Genomic DNA, 22,818 nt, shown 5'->3' with positions numbered 1-22,818 from the left:
TAGTTGTAACAGAAACATATTCTATGTAGAGGAGAAGCACCAAACTATGTAAACTCATTTTTATAACTATACAGATTGGCAAACTATAGTTATTTTTTAGAGAATTTATTTGTTAGAAAGCAAAGTGACATGATACCTCCGAGCTCAGATCTTTTTCATGTCTGAGTTCAACAGAAAAGGAATTTCTTGCCTTCCTCCACCCGCGCCAGTTTCTAAATTCCTGAAATGCAAAGCTTACACAGCAGGAGAATGCTTTGCTCTCATACAGACCAACTGACAGCTCCTCCTGAGAGATCGGGGCCTGTTAATACATTCCACATGTTCTCTGTCCCAGTTTTTCAAATTGATTATTTTGAAAAGCTAAGTAAGCCTATCTTTGTTTTGCAGGAAATGTTTGGTGCTATTAGGCAGCAATGCTGTTGAAAGAATAAAGCTGGAACAGCTTTTGATAATGCCCACTGAGAAACGGCCGTTTGCTGTACAAGTGATACGAACAGGACTGTTTGTTCCTAACGGGTGCTGAGCACTTGGAAATTCAGGCACTTCACTCATGAACCTAAAAATGAGTGAAACTCTCTTGAAGTCTTAAGGTTTGAGCAACTTTGAAAATCTGACCCCAATTGTGTAGTATGAATGTGTGCTATATGGCTGTTGGTACAGTAATACAGTTGTATCTGGCCATTACTGAGAGTGTTAAAGACTGTTTATTACTTGACTTGAAAAAGGGAGAAACCTCTTCTGATATAAAATTCTATGAAGCAGTATTGTGTTTTTGTGGGTCTGGTCACAGTGCGTTCATGAGTTTAATACTTTGATAGCAGGAGCTAGCACAGTGTGGGATGTGAAGCAGCTACAGGCTATAGTCTTATTTCCTGTAAGAGATTAAGTTTTAATGAAATGGTCTGTAATCCATAGCAGTGTTGAAGCATGTTTGTGCTTGGTAAGTGGACGGAAGAGGTGCGGAGTAGAGAAAAGTTGTGGAGACAATTTTCAAGTACATTCTTTCAGGAGAATAATTTTTCACATCTACTGAGTCATGCAGATGGTTGTATAATTGGTGGACATTTTATATGCAAGTATCCTCCAATCCATCTACATTCCTCCCTTCACGCATTGCCTTTTCACTCAGTTCTGTTACTGGTATACCATGTTTGGCAATGTTTTGGTATGCTGAGTTTACGTGACCAAATACAAAGTTTATTTAATCAAATATAAAGTCATGGCCCATCAAACATGAAGATAGGAATCCCTAAGCTTGCAGCTCAGCATAGTATCTTTTAAAATATCTCTGCTTTTCAATAGTTTGCTTTGGAGAGGACTAGTCAGCTGTCTGTTTTCACCTCCTTGCTATTGCCTGAACCACCAGCTTTTGTCCTCTTTACCTTTCGTACCAGTGACTTTGGCAGTGGCAGAGACTTGTGTAGAGACCTCCACTGGTGGGCTGTCCAACACTGTGAAGCACCACAGTTGTGTCACTGATACTATAAAGAAAAGAAAGAGGAGGAATGTTCTTTCCCCTCAGACCAAACTGCCTAAACCAGGTGTGAGAGTTTTTATTGTTCCTTTCTTGGTACGTGGTGTTGATATTTCTTGTTTTTATATTTTAGGATCTAATTTCCTTCCCCTGGGAAGCAACAAGGAATTTGTATGTAGGAACCCCACAAAACTAGTATTGGAATGACAGATGCATAAACTAGAAAGGAACATCAGGCTTCATTAATCTGTAGCCATGTCAGTTGTTGGTTGGCAGAAGTTAGGAGGGGTTCTACTTAGGAATCAGACCTAGGATTTCTAGTGTTGGGTGTCTCACATGGGCAGTCCTCAATACAAAGATCAAAATTTCCCTTTAAAGACATGAATGTTGTGCCTTTTGAGTCCAACGTTTATATATGAAAGCAGACAATTTTGAGTGTACACTGCAGATAGCTTCATGGCTGACTACTTATTTATCCTCAGCGTGTAGAGCTGTGCTGGCCCAGCCAACATGCAAGCAGGTTTCTCCCACACTCCTTGGCCATCCTGTCTTTTTAGAACAGGACTCTGTAAGCTAATATCTTTATTTTGTTAATTTTGCATGCCATTGCAATCAAGTTAGTTTACTACATGGCTTTTCACTTCTATGATCAATAATTTACTGAGTGCAAGGTTTTCATGTTACCTGTGTCACCAAGGTTACCTGTTATTTACATATTCTTAAGAAAGAAGAGTTACTATTTAGTAACAGCCTTGATGATACTCTGACACATGCAGAATGAACAGTCTCTGACTCTCACAGTTTGTACTCAATAAAATGGTCAGTCATGTTAAGTCAGTGATGTTCATTTATCCATAGAAAATCCATTTGATTCCACTTCAAGATGCTGTTCCTTCTATCCTCAGTAGATTTTTGAATTTAAAATCTCCAAAGATTTTGTATCAGTGAGCATGCTCCATCATCTATCCTCTTTGTGCTACGGCTGAGGTTGGAAAATTATAACCTAATATTTGTGCTGTAGCTTATGCAGGGTTGCTTGGTGTAGCACAGTGCCTGCAGCTAAACTGGCAATTGAAACAAGATCTGACATGAATCTTTGTATGCCTTGCCTGTAAGATAAGCCTCCATGCGTGGTATATTTTTAATGGCTCATGAATAGTCAAATATGAGAGAGGAAGAGAAGAAATTGAAATAGTCAGAATTTGAGGGACACGAGCAACTTGCATCTGAAGAGACATAGTATGATGATAAAGGAAAAAAAGGAATGAGGTGGGTATGAGAGTTTGTAAAGACAAAGAGAATTCAATCACAGCAGTGAAACCTACTAATTCAGCTAGATGGAAGGTCTGTGAAGAGCTGGAGGACATCTGAACAAGACAACAGGCAGAAAATTGAGATATCTTGGGGAAGGTGCAAAGAGGGCAGCAAGGGTTATGTTATACACACACAGTTTGGGAATGTGAGAGGAAAGCTGCTTTTCCTACTGCTGATAATTGATAATAATTACTTGCAGTCAATTTGGAATTGTGATTTATCATAGAAGGGTCCCAGCAGTTAAGTCAGTACTTTCTTCTGTACCTCTGATATGCTTGCTTGAGAGAATTACTTGCTTCATCCGCACTGTGAAGTGTGGCTACAAATATTGTCAGAAAAAACAGCAGAAGATTAAGGGCAGAAAAAGCTCAAAAATAATCTGCATTTAGCATCAACTTTGCTATTTCTGTTTCAGTACTAAAAATATGGCTTCCATGTCCAAAAGCTTTTCTGTTTTCTTTTCAGCTATTCTCAGTTAAAGAAACTGGATAAAATCTATTAACTTCATATCACTGTACTAATGTTATCTATGAACATAATACGGATAATTACAAGTCTCAAAACCCACTAGAAATATGTAGGTTCTTGTGTTTGTTTGTTTGTTACCTTCTGCTCTGTAACTTTTTGATGTTTCTTTTAAATCCAAATGTATACTTATGGTTTTTGAAGTCTATGGGAAAACAGTAAAGGAAGCATGAGGGCCACATGAGGGAATTCCATATTTATTTTTGGCATTTATTTCCATGAAGATGAGGCTTCTATTGACGCAGGACATTTTTACTTTACTTTTTGCAAATGTTGTTGAAGCATTAAAAGTTAGTTCCTTGCTGTCAAGATTCCTGAACAAGTGTTTTCATAGTAGAATGGGTGTAATATTTGTGTAACTTTGAAAACAGCTTTTGGGCTGGTGTTTCATAAGGACATGAAGCTTTATCAAGTATTACTTCTGAAATGCATGTTGCATATACAGAATTGATCAGCTTGTAGACAGATGATATACCACAGTTGTTGGAGTGCCAAGTACAAAATACCAGTAATAGAAAAACAAAGGTGCATGCTGTGAAGGGTGTTATCTTTTTCTATGTAAAATATTCTTCATTATAGCTAAGGACTTAGGTTTCACTTATCATGATTTTCCTGAAGGACTTGGCACGAAACTGGAGAGTAAGAGCTTTGGAAGATAATATGTTGGATATAGGGAAGGTAATAGTTGTATTTCAAATTAAAATCTTCACCTGAAGCATCTGGAAATCTGTGGAGATAGTAATTTACAACCTATGGGAACTTACTCCAAAATAATCATTTTTAAAACGAATTGGCTGAAGAGATCGTGTTGGCTTCAACTTCCCATCTCTTTTAGAAGAAAACAATGAAGTAACAAATAAGCATTAAGAGGTCCTTTGGATTGCAGGGCCACTTTTTTCTCCAGCTGGTAGTTAATTAGCAAAGTCAAGCAAGGTGAAGTGCTGTCCTTTTGAATGCAAAACTTTAAAGAAGCAGATCTGTTCCAAGGTGGGTCTGCACATTGTTTGCCAAGACCCAGATGCACCCAGGACTTTAAATACTGCCCAGGAGACTCACTCTATTTTGAGGACTAGTGGAGAAGTGAGAATCCCATTTCAGCAGACCTCTAATTTGGTGTGATACCTGGTCCCCAGCACTGTAAGCTAGAAGCTTAGCGGCAGCGGCCCATAGATGCAGTTCTATGTACAGTACACACTGGTGATTGCTTTCCTCCAGCTCTGCCTGCAAGAGATGGTGAGCACTGTTGGGATGTAAATCATCCTGCAAGAAAATGACGTTGTGTGAACATACAGTTCTTGTTACCTAGTAATTCTGAATTACTGGGCTAGCAGTTACTGTTTCGAGTGAGTTAAGTAAAGAAGTCTGTGATATTTTCAAGGTCTATCACAGCATCCATAGAGGCTACATGTTACTCAGCAGCACCTAGAGGAGATCTCCTGAGTTCTGCTTTGACTGCCCTGGTACTTTTCCTGGGCACAGTCCTGAAGATAGTTGGATAAACACAGGAACAGTATTTATTTTTCTGCAGGGTATTTTGAACGATGGTCAGATTCACTGCTTCTCTTGATCCAGCTTTTGCAGACCACTTAAATGGGAGTCTGATTAGATTCTTTGTGAGGAAATGACACATTTAACTTTAGATGTAGCTATTTTCAGAAGTCTAGCCACCCATTCTTGTACGGCTAAAAGTGGTTTGCCCTGCCACAGACAGAAGGATGACAAGATATTTGAGGTAGCTAGACAGCTAGGCCAGGCGCTCTTGCTTCTTAAAGATTGTGTTGCTGGAACTCTTTTAAACACTGTTCTTCACACGTTCATGCAAATTAGCTAATTACCAGCCTCTGCTCCGGCTTCCATGAGTGCTGAATAGTGGAACAGAATGATTTAATTTCCCTAACATATTCTCCTGGCACTTTTGCATACAAAATATGCTGCTCTAAAGTATCCCCTGATACTAGATCCTTGGCAGTGTTCCAAAAGGAGTTCAAATTTAAAGCCATTCAGCATAATTTTAGGTTTGGTAAACCTGAATTTGTCACCTTCCTTGCATCGTATAATTTTGCCATCTGTAATGTGGGCTTTCCTCTTCATCTTACGTAAGTGTTTAAATTGTGAATCAGTATAGTTGGCTCTGATTATTTATCCGATATTCTCTTGGGAGAGTAATTAACTGAGGTGATCATATGAATCTCAATTTTTGCAGATTCACTATGCTTTTAAAAATAACTAAGTAGAGTTCTCTGTCACTTCAGCAAATAGGTGTGATTTTTTTGATTTTCAGTTTTGAATGGTGCTTACTGTGAAACACATGCCACTGTCAGACAGTAGTCGGACGTGTTAATTTCCCATTGAAATTCCTTCAGAAGCATTTGTATGCAAGTCAGATTGGCTGAGTGTAAATTATTTAAATCACAACATTTTGGGATGTGTCCAGATTTAAGCTAAGGAAAAGGAATTGGGTCAAGTGTTTTTTTTTCTATTCAGTAGTTGAGTCCTAATCCTAGAAACGTTTTTAGCATGTGTTAACTCATTAACTTTACTACAGCTTCCAAATAAATACAAATATAAAAAAGCATGCCTTGAGCCTCGCACAGGCACGAGGAGTAGTGTCAACACATTAATTATAATAGACCTTGGCAATCAAGAGGAAGTTGTAGATCAACTAATTAAATATTGTTGGTTGTCTGTCTGCCATCTTATTACACACAGTGTTTCAATGACTGGTATATAAATTTTCGAAGCTAACACGATTTCAAATCGAGAGTATTGATTTCATTTTTGTTATGTTTCAGCGTTAAACAATAGCAGTTTCTCCCAATGAAATAGTGAACATAAAATAAAAGTATGTGTTATTCTAAGTCCAGCAGATCAGTGTATTACATTTGTTGTTCTTTTTTTTCTAAACAGAGAGAGAGGCTTTGTTGTGTCTTTCAAAAATCATGGATTAAGGCCCCATTTCAATTTATTTCAGCAGCATCAATCTCATAAATGCTAGTATAAACATGGTGAGGGGAACAAAATCAAACGCAGATAGTTGCCATGTGAAATGGGTTGTAGTCTGCATAGTTAACCCTTTAAAGATGTTTGTAGATCATAGTATTGAAGTTGTAGTTGGACCTTACTAATCACATCTTTGATCAGATGGGACTATATATAGATCTGTCTCAAAAAGCTCATGTCTTGCCATTCTTAATTCTTTGCATCCTTTTAAGGTAGACTGAAGCTGGATTGGAAATTGTATGTAAATCCCATGCAAGTCCTATAACTTAGGTTAGCTGTGCGATAATAAGGATTGAATGGAGAGGTACACTTGGTCCAACTTTATTCTATTTCAAACAGTTAAAAGCAAGAGTCTGGCACTAAGCTAAGATTATGTGTAATTTGCAGCTCCTGAAGAACTTTATTCCAGCTTGAGGGCATCCTCATTCCTACAATAATTTCAAATGAGGCTAAAAATAAAAAGGTAAAATATTTCAAAATAATGTATTTATGTATCAAAAACATTTAAAAGTTTTTTAGATACTTTCATTCTTTCAAACTTACAATGGCTTATTCCTTCAGTAAAATATTCCGAACCAGTTTGCATAAACTGAGACAGGGCTTTTCGGGATCACTTCTGCGCATTGGCACAGTGTGTGCGGATAGCTTATCTTAGCTGTCACGATGTGCGTGGCTTGTCATTTCTGACAGAGCTTGTATATCTGAATTATCCTGATTATGGGTTGCACTAGAAGTCAGTATTTTCAATTACAGTATCTGTTTGGGGGGGGGGGAAAGTCATTTTAAATTTTGTGAACTTCCCATAATTCTTAAATTGTAAGTTTTACTTGTAAGTTTTTACTTGTTTTTACTTGTAAGTATTCAAAGAGCCTGAAGGGAACATGGCTTCTCTAGGCTTCGTCAAAGAACTGACAAGTCCATTACTAAAGCTAACATGATGCTTGTGTGGGAAGGAGGTTCTTTTCTGTTCTGTTTCTTGTTTGTTTTTGATTATTTATTCATTTTATTTTTTAATGCATCCCTTCTTTCCCATTACTTCTGAGTGAATGGTTATTACTGGATAGGTGAGTTTCCTAGTGGATTGTGATTATGAGAGCCTAGTGAGGATTTGTTGGAGTATAGTACCCTGTGCTGGGCACAGTACTTCAGAGGAAGTGTGATACCTGGACAGACAGTTGAAAGGAGAGAGAGATGCTATTACTAGAGTATGATAGAAGAAGAAAGATTGATTAAGTGGGATTGTTCATCCTAGAAACAAGGAAGTCTTCACATTCAGATTCAGTTGGGCTTTTGATTTTAATTTAATTATCTGTTAGAAATACTGTTACTGTATCTGTGTCCAGTGCTACATTTTGTTTTTGACTTAATCCACCTTTGAGAATGCTTTTGCGTACTCCAGTATTGCTAAGGAGCAATATCTATTGAGTAGTGCTAAGCATTTGCTAAGCAATCATTTTTGTCTCATCTTTTCTATCTCTTATGTGTCTACAGTGTGACTTTCTGAAGCATAGAACCAATAAACCAGCAAGACATCCAGTTAGAAACAGAACATTATAATTTGAGTGTTTGTTTCAAAGTCATCGTTCAAAAATATATTTAGAAAATACCAGCCATTCTAAAGTAGATGGAAAATCTACTTTACTTAGTCATTGGAAAATCGTTAGCTATTATCTTGCAAGTACTTGTTTTGTCCCCTTGTTTTAGTTTTCTCTTCCCTAAGCCTTGCTTCAAAATTGTTTGTTTCCTCAGTAGTCATGAGATGCAAAACTGTACCAATCCATTGGATGGCAATCCTATGCTTAATTTACTGGTATCTGTTGCTGCCATGTGTGCAAACATAGTGCATGGTAGAGCAAGTGATGACAACTCATTCTCTATGAGAAAAGACATTATCAGTATTATCTTGGATGGGTCTCGAGACATTCTGTTAGCTGTACTGTGCAGTAGGTGTTTGACATCTTTGCAAGCTCAAACCTGTCCAGTTTTGGTGTCAACCTCTATACTGCGCAGTAAGTCACAGATTGCCAGACTGGCAGATATTCATTGTACTCTGGGACAATGCCAGTGGGATTTGGAGGGCTTTCCTCCAGATGGATGCCCAGGTCTCCCAAGGGAATGTTTTTGTCTTTGCCAGCCATCTGGAGATCTTGTAGGCAGATTTGATGAAGCACACCAAACAGGTAAAAAAAATAGCTCTGCTTCCATGAGCAGCATGGAATTACATTTCTACTATGCTGTTTGCTGATGCATCTGAGTTTCTGCTTGATTTTATTGTTATTATTATTACCTTTGTGACATTATTTTTTTTCCATAAAGTGACAATTAAAGTATGAGGTAAGTGAAGCTGCCTGTCTTAAACTGTGCAAACAGTGAGTGTGCTAGGAGCTAACTCTATCATTAGCCATCCTTTATGTATAATTTTTTCAGTTGAGTAACTTTGAGACAACTCAGTCTCTGAAAACAATCATTGGAAAATTGATTATCTGTTAGCAATCGTCAGTAAATATTGTAGAGGAGTTTGCAAAGGGAAGAGGGAATATCCACATTCCATGGTGGATAGGGTAAGAACTAGGGAAGTCTTTAAAGTAAAGTTTATTTAAATTAGGAAGAACTTTTTCAAGACAAAAGACAGTGAAGTACTTAAGTAGATTGCTTGCAGAACTTGTTGCCTTCAGAGCACTGAAGGTGTTTACACACATCTCAGTAGATGTGACTTCATCTTTCACATCTTCCAAGAGTGAAATTTGATTGACTCTTCCTGGAGAAATGGAGTGGATGACTTTTCTGGATCTCCTTCAGTTCAGAGGCATAATGTTTTGGCTCACTCTTTGTTGACTTTTTTTGCTGGTTTTGTTTGTTTTGGGGTGGTTTTTTGTTTTGCTGTTGTTATTCTTTTTGAAAGACGTATTGTGATGAAAACTTTCATCTTAAAGACATTCAGAAGGTGTATATTTGATATTAATAAATGATTGATGCATTAATACACAGTGACAGCTATCTCTTTGGCTGAAGGGTGCGAGTTAGATGAGTCTCAGAGGCATTTCTGATCATTTTACTGGACAGCTTCTTGGGTATTCCTGTATATTAAGTAACTGTATACATGTAAATGAGCAAACTTGTCCCAACTCTTTGTTTACGTATAGGTTTAACTTGTAAGCACAACTGCAGTAGTAGCAATGTCAGATGAGATATTCTAGTGAAATTAGACCATCCAGTATATAAAATGTCTACCATTCTGCATCCAGTGGATGATAAATAAAATTATTCTCTTAGATCATCTCTGTCTTCTGCCATTCATAGACTTTTTCCTATCTGTGAAAGGTGTCTGTTTTCCTTGGAATCTTTCCGACCATCTGATGAGCACTGCAGTATATTGTCAAATGTATTACTGTACCAGAATTTGAACTGTGAATCTTGAGAACATTTAAATGTTTTTTTTTCCTCCCTCTTTTACATTATCTTCTTTTCCCTTTCCTTCTCACTTCGAAAGGACAAGTTCAATGTATGTATGATATGCTGAGACTATGCAATAAAATATAATAAAAAAAAATTTCTTTTATAAAATATAAAGAAACAAGGTGATCAATATGGAACTGAGCTCTAGCTAATAAAAAGAGTAGGTAGACTGTGGTGATAAAATGGACTGAATATGTAATTGGTCCAACATTGTAGTCATGTTATTATTTTTAATCAAGTTTGTCCTGCTGTTGTCCGCAGTATGTGGAAACTTTCCTTAAGTAATATCTCTGTGAGTTCATTCCATCAGTATTTCTCCCAGATCTTCTCTTTTGCTGCTTACTATACTTGATTAATATTGATTTTGGCAATGTCTATTACCACTGTGTATTCTTTATCAGTGGTTATTGTCATACCTTGCTAGGAAGAAAACAGACTACCAGTTGTACAGGAAAACGCTCCATATGGATTGGGTTTAGATCAACTTGAATTTCAGGATTTTGTACATATTGAGGTAACATTCTAGTATATTCCTATTAAAGAAACTGGACAGTGCAGTTTAGTAAGTCTTGATAGTAAGGCATACATTCCTTTTCATTATGCAGCTGGAACTGCCCTGGGAGGGAAATAATGTTAAACCAAATCATCTTGTTCTTCATCGAGGCATATGTCCATTTGCTTTTCAATCTCTGTGTCTTTAACAGCCCTGTTTTCTACCATAAATAACTTTTCACTACATTAAAAGTGTACAAAAAACATTCTGAGTGGCATAGAATTAAGAGCTGTGCAATTTATCACAGCCAAGCCGTATGATATTGGCTAATCTTTATCTAGAGATCTCCCAGGTTAGTGAATTTGTATCCAGCATCAGTCTGTTCTTCTGACTAGGTCTCTCTATATGTTTAAACCAACAAGCTGTCTTCTGTAAGATTCACTCTGCACTGTTCCCAAATGATTGAAGAGCAACTTCTCTTCCTCTGCCTCCATCAGAAATACAGTTCTAATGATGCTTCAGATGGCTCATATCACTCTAGACGTGCAAAATGCCTCACAGTTCATTATACTGATGAGAAATACCTTTTTGCTGCTGGAGCTTCAAACTCTTACACAGCCAGAGCTGCAAGAAACCCTGCAAACTGCTTGGGAATAACTGGAAAAAAAAATAACTAAAATTTGTGTTTGCATTCATTTATTTTTATTTCATTTTAATGATATTTCAGAGTTAATCAAGTCAGATTTCTTAAGTTTTTGTTTGTGGAAGATAGATGCAGAGATTCTTACTTAATCATGTTGGGGGTTTTCTTGCGGGCATTGTTAAAAACAGAAAACTGTGAAAATTGTGATGGAACTCAGTGTCTCACACAGGGTACTATTGGCTGGCCTTCTGCCTGCAGAGGAATTCTAACTTGCATCCTTTGTACCTCACAAGTGTTCCAGATTGTCCTACTTCTCTGTAACATTGTTTATAATCACAGCCTGCTATCCGTATTGTTTCATCTTCATGCATTGACTGATAGCATTTATAATCATTTGTTTCTTACATAATAAGAAAAAAATAGATTTGACGTGCCATTCAGAATGTTCTTGAAGATCTGTCACCTATGTCCAGAAGGTAGGTTGTATGTATTGAAACAACTTGCGGATACCTTAGGGAGTTTTTGTACATCATTCCTTAGAAGTTGGTATAGGAGCGGAGTGCACCATTCCTTTTCAGTGCATACTTTCTCACAGCTGCATTTCCTTTGGTTTCCTGACTTTGCTTTCAGTTTCAACCTTTGCAATTTTAAAGGCTGGAGTACAATCCTGAAGGTTGGATTTCACTCAGGCTTTGCTGAAGTAATCTTACCTTGTCGTGCACCAGCCAGGAAAGGCTAATTGTTAGAAGACAGAAATCTATTAGAGACCTGAATTTTCACTGCCTCGATGTGTTACATAGAAGCATGTACTGTTTCTAGACTGTGAAAATGAATATTAAGGTAATACTGCTAGAATGGAGTAATTTGTAGAGGATTCAGTTACTGCAAATGGTTATTTCAACAAAGACAAGTGTTAATGAAGAGACTGTGAGAATGCTGCTGCAGTCTAAAATCACCTCTGCTTCAAAGATCTGTGATATTTTCAGCCTTTCTGCCAGCTTGTTTTGAAAGCAAACGTGCTACAAAACAGCATTCATACTACAGTGTTGTAACAGGAGGTATGTTTGCCCTACATACTGTAAAGGGTAGAAAACCCCAAGATCCCTGGGCAAGCACTAAATGCACTGGAAGCAGCCTTGCTGTAGCAGCATGGAGCTCTGCAGGCTGAGAAGCAGGCTAAATTAATCTGCATAGTGAGGTGGCTTCTAGCATCCCAGAAGGCTCAGAGCTGACTTGCATATCTATATATTATGCTGGACAGCATAAATGTGCGCACTGAATGCTGGTATAAAACATCCATGTGCCATTGAAGTCTGAGCTGCTTTATCTCTGTTACTAACTTGTGTATCTGAAATAGTTGAACTTTGAACAGTGTTGCCGCTGAGGGAGCACCTAGTTCCAGCTGGAAGCATGAATTCATTCACCCCAGAACATTTGTGTTGTCAGAACCCTGGGCAGAGAGACAGCATTCTCAAGAGTACTCTGTACTTTTTTTTACAGGAATAAAAAGGGGTGTTTCTCTTAATAGCAGGAAGAAAAATTTGCACATTTGCAATTTTTGTTTGCTTCTTTAACATTTACTTAAATTTGAAGGATTTAGCATATTCATGTTTTTCAAGAACAGTTTATAAATATTAAGTAAACAGATTTTATGACTTATCATATGTAAAGTAATGCTGTTGATGTGTTTTAACCTCAGCCACAGATAGAGCTATGGAGTTGATGGGTGGCTCTTCTCTGCAGTGTGGTACTGCTGACTGGACTTTGTGCTCCTCAGTTCTGTTTGTGGTACATGCAGTCGTAAGGGTGCGGGCAGTATATCTGAAGCTCTTATTTGTCATTGTGCCTTTTGGCGTAAGACAAGCTTTGGATCTTGTGGCAGTTTTTTCCTGGTATCTGTTTCATCCAAAACAAAGCCACTCACTCTAAGAAAGGTGGATTTGGGCAGAAGTAACGTTATCTTGTGCCTACCAGAACCCTGTCTAAACAGGAAAGGAAGTCAGATTTACTGAATTTTATCAGTGTGCTGTTAATTATAGAAGCTTGAAAAGAACAGCCTTTGTTTCCTAAACCTGATAGTTTTGCCATGGTGATAGGTTTGCATATTTGAGTAACTTCTTATCTCATATATGAATTTGGATTTCTGAAGGAAAGTTCCATTTCACTGCTTATCGCATTCAGCACCAGCAAGAGCTTGTATTCAACCCTGACTTTCTGCTATCCTGAACTTTAAAATCAGGTTCCTTTATATCTTAAAAACAAACAAATAAGTAGTTTTGTCCTTCTTTGTTCTGCCGAACAGTTCTGCTGTCTCTTCTTTATAGTCACCCAGGATTTTATTTTATTTTAAATATAGCTCTCGAAAATGTTTCAACTTACCAGCTAGGGTAGCAGTAGCTGTGAACTCTAGATTTGATTTTATTTTTTTTTTTGTATTAAATTAAGCAAGTTGTGAAACTACATTCTAAACAGGTAAATTTCTCATTAAAGCAGAGTTAGCAGTGTGTAAAATTTACAGAAATAGCCAACTTGTTTGAGAAGCAGTAGATCAGAACATTAGTTGGGACAAAATGGACTGTAGAAGAATTGAAGTCATGAGAGGAAGCATACTAAAAATCAACCAGTTCCCAAATTCAGGATCTTTCCCAGTAAAGTGTGTTAGACAAGGTTGGCTGGCCCAATATCACGGCTTGCAGCCACTGAAAAGGTTGATGTTCTTCTCTTGGCCACATGCTACCAGTCTCCTTTATGCTGCTTCTGGCCAGGACTCTACTCCTGTATGAAGTGGGTATAGCGCATGAAGCTAGCTCTGGCTCTTTGCAATGTTGGTAGGCCAAAGTTTTGACCTTACTGTACTTAGTCAAGGCTGGTCTGAGGAAAGGAGGCTCTGAGGTGGGCACAGTGAGTTTTCCACTTCTTCCACACAAATCTGTATGCGTGCTAGTTTACCTGCAGTGAACAACATTACTAATTAACCCTTTAAAAGCCCATGCTATCTAGACTTTGGAGAAAAGGTGCTCCTCTAAAATCTTTTCCATCTGCTTCTGTGCCGTTTTGTACTCCTATTTCAGAAGCAACAGCAGCTTTCTGCTGCTTTTGTGTCCTATCAAAAAAACAAAACAAAACAAAACAAAAAAAAAAAACACACCTCCCCAGCAACCTGTAGAACAATCTCAGTAAACACAGACTGGGTGCCTGCCTTCAGAAGGTTTCTAACAACTGTTCAGCATAAAAAAAACTTGCAAAGCTCTCTCACTGTTACTCAGAATGGCTTTTCGGAGAAACACCAGCTGAGACCCACTCCCTTTTGCCTACATGTACTGTTTCACTTAGATGTTCTGAGAAACTATCCATATATGGAGCAAGGAAAAGATTTAATTCAGAAGTGCCATAGCAGTGCAAAACACCCTCTGACAAGAATGAGAATGGTGCAGGCACAAACATTGCAGAAGTGCATTGAAAAGAGGAAAGATTTAATGACCCAGAAGCCATATTAATGGATTAAAATTAAATCAACCTGCAACCTTCCTGATCCAAACTTTTTAATTTGCATGCACAGTTGTATCACAGAAAATTCTCTTCAAAAGTTGGTAGTTTACTCAGTCTGGGAACAAATAGGATACAGGGAAATGGGAAGTGGGGTGCCGATATGTTATTTGGCAAGCCATTTGTGACTGTTACAAAGTGATGTTTCTGTTGCATCACATTGTCCGTTACTTTTTTCTGGCAATAGCTGTATTTCCTATGGAATCCTGCTACAATGAGTGGTGTCCAGGGATAGTGTTTCTTCTCAAGCTTTTTCCATGGTATGCAGCTTAGTTTCCAACACACAAGTCGCACATGCTGACAAGAATCAGATGCACCTGTTCCTTGACTACAATCCAGTCCACAGGTGCAGATTTATAGAGCCTTAAAAGAAAGGACTGAAGAGTGTGCACTAGTTGAGCTGGGTAATTTTACTGACAGAGGTTGTTTTTAGTATAAATTGTGTACTTGCATCTAAGTTTAGTGTGATTATAATTATGTCAGATGTTTTGTTATACAAAAGTAAGCAGCTGCTAAAGACTGAGAGCCCCTAGGGACCATAAAGTATTCAAAGCACCAATTCACATTTGGTAATGCTTTGTCTAACATGCCCACTGGGATCTCTTGCCTGTGCTCTACCTTTACTCCCTGTTTCAGCAAAGCATCTTCTTGTTTATCAGTCGTTACAAAGATTCCTCTGTTATGTTTCTGCTTTTCTTGTTGGACTGCGCTGTTCTCTTTCACCTTATTTCCTTCAGCAGCCTTTGCACTTCATTATAATCTCCAGATTTTTCCTTGCAAAGCAACACTATACAGAAATACATATAGTGTGTATAGTTTTCACATTTTCCTGAGCTTGTATCTAAAACCTCAGAAGATTTATAAAGATACCAGAAATATATTTACCTTTTTCAGAAAGTGCGGTCAGCAGAAGTACAGTATGCACATTAGTGTGCTTACCAGGAAAGGAGCAAAGAAAGGGATTGCTAGCCAAGGGCAAAGAACTCTTTTCTTTAAGCTTTCAGTCAAAAAACAGTCTAGACATTTTTATCACATTAAACAGTCTGGAGCATTTAATAGGGATGTGACAGGAAGAAAAGCAGTCTGAACTAGCTGGCCAGGTTTCTTATGGGAAAAGCCTGCTGGGCCCAAGATTTTATTCTGTGCAATGGTAATTACTATGTTGGAAATGTTAAATGGTGATAAATGGGGGCAAAGCTGATTTTAGGCATGTAATAATGCTGCTTTCACCTGCAGGGTCTGCTGTGCTTCACATGTGACACTGCTCTTGATTTTGGTGGGCATTGTGCTTTTTGAGAGTGTGTACCACTTGTTACTAAGTTGTAGGAGGCCAGGTGGATGTGATTGCATTAGTTAAGCACAACAGAACACTTCAGCGTAATACAGCCCATGCAAGTGACTAAAACAATTTTTGTCTCTGTAAGGGTCCCATTGTCAATTTTTTGGTGTAACAAGTTGCATCTGTTGATTCCCATTTTGACTTCTCAATAGACTTCCCTGCCCTTGACCTCCACCTTGTGGTCAAGAATCAGTTGTTTTCCCTTCCCCAGCATCTCACCCATGTGTCCCCTTGATTTGTCTGCCGCACAGAGGGAATGCTGAAATGCTGAACTCCTCATCACCGGGAGCACTGCCATCACGACTCCACAGCAGTCACAATAAATAACCCCACTCTGCTTTTGCCTGGAATGTTGGCACTGGTTGTGTTGGTTATGCCACTTCTTTCTTCTTTACCCTACCTCCCACAGATACCAGCACGTTGTTTTGTTGGTCTTCTGTAGGATATCCTCCATTCTGTTCCTTCCTTTCCTAGCCCTATTGCAGAAACTCAGCTTCATACTTGGAACGACCTCTGGAAATTAGCGTTGCTTGTGCTATCCCAAATCATTTCCATTTCAGCTATTCTGTGCTACCTGGTGTTCTTCTCTAGTGCTGTGAAAATGCTGCCACCTTCCCTTTTCATTTTAGTTGCATTACCCTTCTCAGGTATTTCATCATATTACTGAAAGCCCATCTCAGTATCAGACATCCTATCCCTTCCTTTCTATACTTTTTTGCTAGTTTCTTCTTCATCTTCTTAATTTTTCTGCTCTTTCCTCCAGATCCTTTTCATTTCTTTCTTCCCAGATGGTTGTCCAGAACTAAGAATGTCTTCATATGTCAACATGATACGCATATTCTCATCTTTCCTCAGTGAGCTTTGCTTGCTTATATTCCTACTGATGTGATCATGTTCTGTTATATACCCATTTCAGCATGAGGGTAGAGGTGACTTTCCGCTCTTACTATGTATGTCCCTTTCCACCTCAGTAGAAGTAGGTCATAGTATGTATAAGATGACAAAAGAACTGATGAGGATGCTTACTCTGCACTACAGGCTGGGCAAGCTATCAGCTCCCACTGACTTATTTTGCTGCATCTTAATGTTTGGAATTCAGAGAAGTCCCTTGACTCTGGCATCTCCATTTGGTCCAAAAAGGTCTGAATAAATGGCATCTCTGAGCATGCTGTAAATCTCGCTGTTTATTATGAGGTGTCAAATAAGCATTCAAAATGGCCTGTGTATGCCATACCCTACTGGTGGGCTGGCTCGCCTTTTTTGTCTCCAGAGCAAACAGACAAATAGGTTATGTACCAACACTTTTATTTCTATCACTTTTGGAATACTGTGTCAAATCATCCATTTGGAAGCAATAAAAAAACTGAAATGACTTTTCTTCAGAAGTTTGAATGCACATTATGGGTAGCTGAATAAGCCAAAATGCATTCTGCAGGAAGATTTGGAGAGGCTGCTGGCTTGGAACACTATCCCACCCCTCAATAGTTGGCATGACTGGTTGTGCCCCAGATTTTAAAGAACAGTTGCATTAGTATACAGAAAGGCATTTTAGGGACATTATTCTCAAGTACTGTAAACAATTGAAGGCATCAATAATGAGTGCATTAGCACTCCTGAAACTGTTTTATCAGGTAAATTTATCAGGGATGTCTCATACAGTCTCATTTTACCCCGAAGAGACAACCTCAGTCAGTTCAATAATGACTGATGTGACAGGAAACATAGCACATTGCCAAGAGAGTTGTTTTGATATTTGCTTAGTGGAAACATACATAAAGATTGCAGTGTTTTTCTGAGGCAGGGATTAGTGAAAGAGACTGTGATACCATGGTTTATGAAGCCTCATCTTTCATTTATGTTGAACTGTAGAATTATTGGCTAAAAGACTGGTGAGTCTTTTTTAGGAATGCACTCTTTTTCCTATTCTCTTTCCATTACTTTCAGAGCTTCTGGGCAATGGCACAACAGCTATTTGAAAAGAGCTGGCTTAAACAAATTTAAAAAAAGGCTTACTCTGCCACCTACCTACAATAATAAAGTAACAATAATAGTAATTTCAAGTTCAGCACCATTTTTATTTCCTTTTCAATCTCTATGGAATTAAAGCTATAATCAGCTGTTAACTTGATGTGTCTCAAATATGGCTGTCCACTTCTGTTCTGATGAAAAGACAGCTATATTTCCAAATTATAGATAACATTTTATTTTTAGCCTTGCCTACTCTCAATACCTTATGTTTCAGAAATGTAGCTATCTCATTTTCAAAATAAATGAATAAATATAGACCAGTTATATATTAATGAGCTAATACTGGATGTTCTTGTTGATTCAAGATGTATAGCATTAATAACTTCTAGTTCTGGGACATGTTACTGTCACTTCTTTCAAACTCTCTACACAGGTAAAAATTGTCATTAATGAAAATGGAATTAAGACAATTAAGCTTACTTTATAGAGGGTTAAGAGGAAAATGGAAAACAGCATCCAGCCAGGACTAAACAGCAGTATTGCTTAACCTCAGCTATTAAGCTGAGTCCCTTGACTCCTAACTGAAAAACTGATAGTGAGTGTGATTTCTGCATGCAACAAGAGAATTGTCTGGGAGCAAGAAAAATAGATACACTGATTCAATACAACTGCTATTTAGGCCAGACAGTTTATGATAATCTTCTTCCATCTGTTAGATATGATCCTAGCTCATAGATTTTCCTTTTGCACAGTGATGTTGAAGTGCATACTATGAACATCAAATCTGTACCCATGACTTTTCGTAGCAGCCTGTACCAGTGCCTCATCTACTGCTGGCTAAATAATTTTTTCAGTAACAACTTACCTAAATCTTCCCTCTTTCAGTTTAAAACCATTCCCTCTTGTCCCATGCTTATGTGCCCATGTAAAAAATTGGTCTCCCTCCTGATTACAAGCCCCCTTGCAGGTTTTTGTTTGTTTGTTTTCATGCATTTTAGGTCACTGAAATGACCTCTGACGAATCATCACCTTTGCTTTTGTCTGATGTTTTAAGCCAACAATCTGATTCACTCCTGTTTTCTCAGAAATCATCTGGAAAACCAGTTAGAATTGAGCCCTGCAGATTACATTGTTACTTTCCTAATTTTAGATTTTAGAATAACATCGATGTTCTTGACAGCTTATTAGTTTTTAAAATATCTGTATATTTTGAACAAGCTCCTATTAAGTCACGTCAAAACTTTTTAATAAAGTTTGGTTTGAATTAATGTATCTGACCATGGAAGGGATTATTTCAAACACAGAGATTTAGAAGATATGACAAAAATGTGATCCTGACCTTTCATTAGATTTTATTAATACAAGACTCTGTGTGAATGTTTGCAGACTGACAGTTGTAACGTCAAAATGTGTTCATGGAGCAGCAGATATTTGTATTCTGCTTTATTTTTGTTTGAGGTACTAGTCTGTGTTATTTCCAAAGCTTTTCCTTGTATTTTAAAATGAAAGGCTGTTGTTATTACTTTGGTTTGGAAGTTTGCAGTTGCTGTTTCCACAGTATTTGTAGTTAATAATTTAATCTTAGAGTCGTGCAGTTGTTTGATGGCCTGGGATCCCCAAACTTGCGTTCATAACAGGAATGCTGCTCCAGTATGGTTATTTGGTGTTTCTCCATACTTCCAATGGATTTCATAGCAATTTAATAGCAAACATTTATTTATGTATTCCTATCACTGTCAAGTACAGGAATCACTTCTGTCTGAGGATACGTAACCCCAGAAAGAAGCTAAAAAGAAGGTTCTGAAGTTTTAAATGTCAGAATCACTCATAAATTTAGTTAACATAAAAGATATGCTTACTTCATAGCTGCTTTACCTATATTGCTGTAATTATTCAACGTATCAGGTTTTACTGGGTTGTGAAGAAGAATTGGGGGTCAAATAATTCAGGAAATACATGATGTGTTGCAAGTGGTCCGTACTTCTCGTGTGTCAGTTGGTTGTTCTTTTTGTTTCTTTATTTCTTTAAACTGATTTATGAAGTAGACTTTGTTTTAACTGGTCTACATTTGAAAGCCAAGGAGTGAAGCAATTAAAGTTATTAGAACTCACTGTTTCTTAAATCAAAATACATGGTATATATATGCATCATGTGGTATAGCAATTCAGAAAAGGTCTTGAAAATTGTTTATGGAATCCAGTTGCTTTCATCAAAGTCCAGTTCACTCTCTGTTTCTACCTCAGGAGGGGATGACTTCCAGGATATGGCATGTTTGACACTGTGCTAAAGATAAATATTGAATGCCTCTAATACTTCTCCTGTTTAACTAAAGATAAAACTGATGTTTTCAACTTTTTAAAATCAGCTTAATTTTGTATCTGGTTAGTGTTTATTATTAGAATGAGCCAAAATGGGGAAAGTTCTAGGAAAAGCTTCTTCATCGTATGCTCGTTCTGTGAAATTACGTGTGATCTCCACATGTTAGAAGCAGTAAGTTACTGCTTGATGGATACTGAAGTAATATATAAATGAAAACTAATTATCATCATATCTTTTGATAAGACATTTTGCTAAATTCTGTGTACAATTGACATAATTAAGATAAATCATTCCTACGGAAAATCCTTGCCTTTTAATGTTATAAGTTAGAAAATGCAGACATCAAAATGTTCATCTCCAGAAAGAAGAACAACCAGAACAGAAAAAAACTATTTGTAAAGGTTGTGCTTTTGTATCACTGCTTTGTATTTTGTTTGTTTGCTGTAGCACATAAAATTTTTACTAAGTTCCAGTTATAGTAAGATAGCTCTGAATTTTGGTTTGTTATTCCTTAATATTTCTGATAGCCAGAACTTGATCTTGTTATATGGTTGCAGTTGTACTTTACCCAGAATAAATTTATTTACATTTCTGTATTATTATTTTTTCTTAACGTACCATTGACTTCTCAGAAAGCATAATGCCCCTTGAAAAAGGATGTGTGGCAAGTACTTAGGGCAGATAATGAGACCTTTGGAATGACTAGAAAGACTGGGCAACACTGTAGGTATTAACAAATCAGGAAGGCCTTTGGACAAACAGAACTGCTAAGGAAACAATGAAGTTGTGCTTGACTCCTGTGGTCTATCGCAGGAACTCACTCTACTTCTTAGAGATAATGGCTCTCATCCGAGGTAATGACTGAAGCACAGTTCTGATGGAGGGCCATCTCATTGTCAGCACTGTGGCAAAAGCAGTTTTTGTTTTCTGCTGTTAGCAACAGATGCACTCATTTCTTAGCCTGAAGCAGTGGGCAGCCCCACTGACCTGATGTGAAACGCTGAAGAAGAGGTTAGTTACAAACAGGCCACTTCTTGTTTTCAGCTAACCTTTCAGCTGCCCCTGCACGGCAAGGCATTCCAGCAATTAAAACAAAATGGAAAATAAGACTATTCCTAAACAATACATTTCCAAGCTCCTGAGCTCTGTTGTATGTCTTTTGTTCCTTCTGGAACAAAATTCTTTTTTGGGGAGAATGGTTCTAAGTTGCTTGCATTAGCTGTGAGGATAATGTGTTTAAAAATAACGTCCCAAAAGAGCATGCTCTTTAAAAAGAGAAAAAAACAACAACAACATTTGACCGTGAAAGAGCCTGGAGAGCTGTGAAATCTTGGAATTGCACTACAGTGTAATACAGATGCTGCAGAAGTTCAGCAGTGTGGATCTTGCCATTCTTTTTCACAGAGGACTTGAAAAAAAGCCCTTGTGCGTATTTTCCATATGATAATGCTGGCACATTTGGGGCGAAAGAAACTTGTCTCTGAGGAGTAAATACATCAAGATCTGAATCTTCTTCACGTAGAGATCTAGAAAGAATTGTGGTGTTTGCATATGACAGTATTTTGTAGCATTAACTACAAAAACATTAACTACATTAACTTAACTGCTTGTTAAGTGGAAGCTTTGCACAACTAGATCCTCGCTCTAGATTATAACCATGCAAGTTTATCCCTGCAGGTAGACTTTCTGGGTTAGGACGAACTGCATTAGAAGCAATTTGTACAGGTCTGCTGATATGGAGCTGGTTGTCTTTGTTATGATAAATCTTATTTACCACAGAGGAGTGGTGATGAAAGATATATGTACTTAAAGAAGGGAAAGAGTAGGAAATTTGTCAGTTTTACTTTTTGTTTCCTTCTAACAGTAAGAAAATACATATGCCAGGGTAAGATTACCAACCTCCGCATAGTGTTGTGTTGCTGCTTATAGTTTGCCCTTGCCTACATATACAGTAACCAGTGCACCTTTTAGGTAGTGTGATTTGAAGACATGAGTTGTGAAATGGCAAACAGAGTATGGAGCCTCCTCAGCTTTAGCTTAGCAGTGAGTGATTCATTCTGGAGGCAAAAATAATAATCGCTGAAGAAAATGCTACAGGTATTTTTATAATGCTCATGGTTAAGCATGCTGCAAAAATTGAGTTACTGTGTTTTAGGCTGAAGTAGATCAGCCCTGAGGGATACTGCTGTCCTTTCCAACGCTGTCTCAACATTGACAGGATGTTTATGGGATCCAAGGAGTATCCTATCCATCATGCTAGCCAGCCCTGTGAGTTAGTTTAGAATATCACCTCTTTCCCCAAACATTTGTCTGCTTTGTTTTAACAGAATCCCTTCCTCCTCCTGTTCAGCCACACCTTGTCCTTTGTTTGGTCAAAGAATGAAAAAAAAACAGCTGAAGATTTATAGTCCTTTCTCCCCCTGCACCCCAGATTTAGCACCGTACAGCGAAGTATGTAAAAGAGGAAGACTTTTGTGTTAAATAATGCTGTTCTGGATATGATTAATTTTGTGTCCTCACCTTTTGGGTAATCCAGGTGAATCAAAAGGTGCTTTTTTCTTAAGTGAGCCCAATTATGAACTCAGGCTTAAATCAGTGTTAAAAGAGAGGAATACGGATATAGCTCAAAAGTCATTTAACTACTGCACTCGTGAGGCTTCACCTGCTTCTCCCTTGTGTTCATTGATAAAGACCTGAGGTGTATTTTATATGAGTGGTTTTTTTCTGCTTTTGTGAATGGT

At 37.8% G+C, this 22,818-nt stretch overlaps 1 protein-coding gene across 22 annotated transcripts in view; it reads left to right on the top strand.

Moving 5' to 3' along the window:
* The window catches only part of PLCB4 (phospholipase C beta 4), a 216,837-nt gene that overhangs the window by 97,843 nt on the left and 96,176 nt on the right, over positions 1-22,818 (top strand). The gene's annotated exons all lie outside the window — the stretch shown is intronic.

Source organism: Gallus gallus, chromosome 3 (genome assembly GCF_016699485.2).
Source record: "Gallus gallus isolate bGalGal1 chromosome 3, bGalGal1.mat.broiler.GRCg7b, whole genome shotgun sequence".
Lineage (NCBI taxonomy): Eukaryota > Metazoa > Chordata > Aves > Galliformes > Phasianidae > Gallus > Gallus gallus.
Note: the sequence above shows the minus strand (reverse complement) of the source record. Positions and strands in the feature narration are given on the sequence as shown.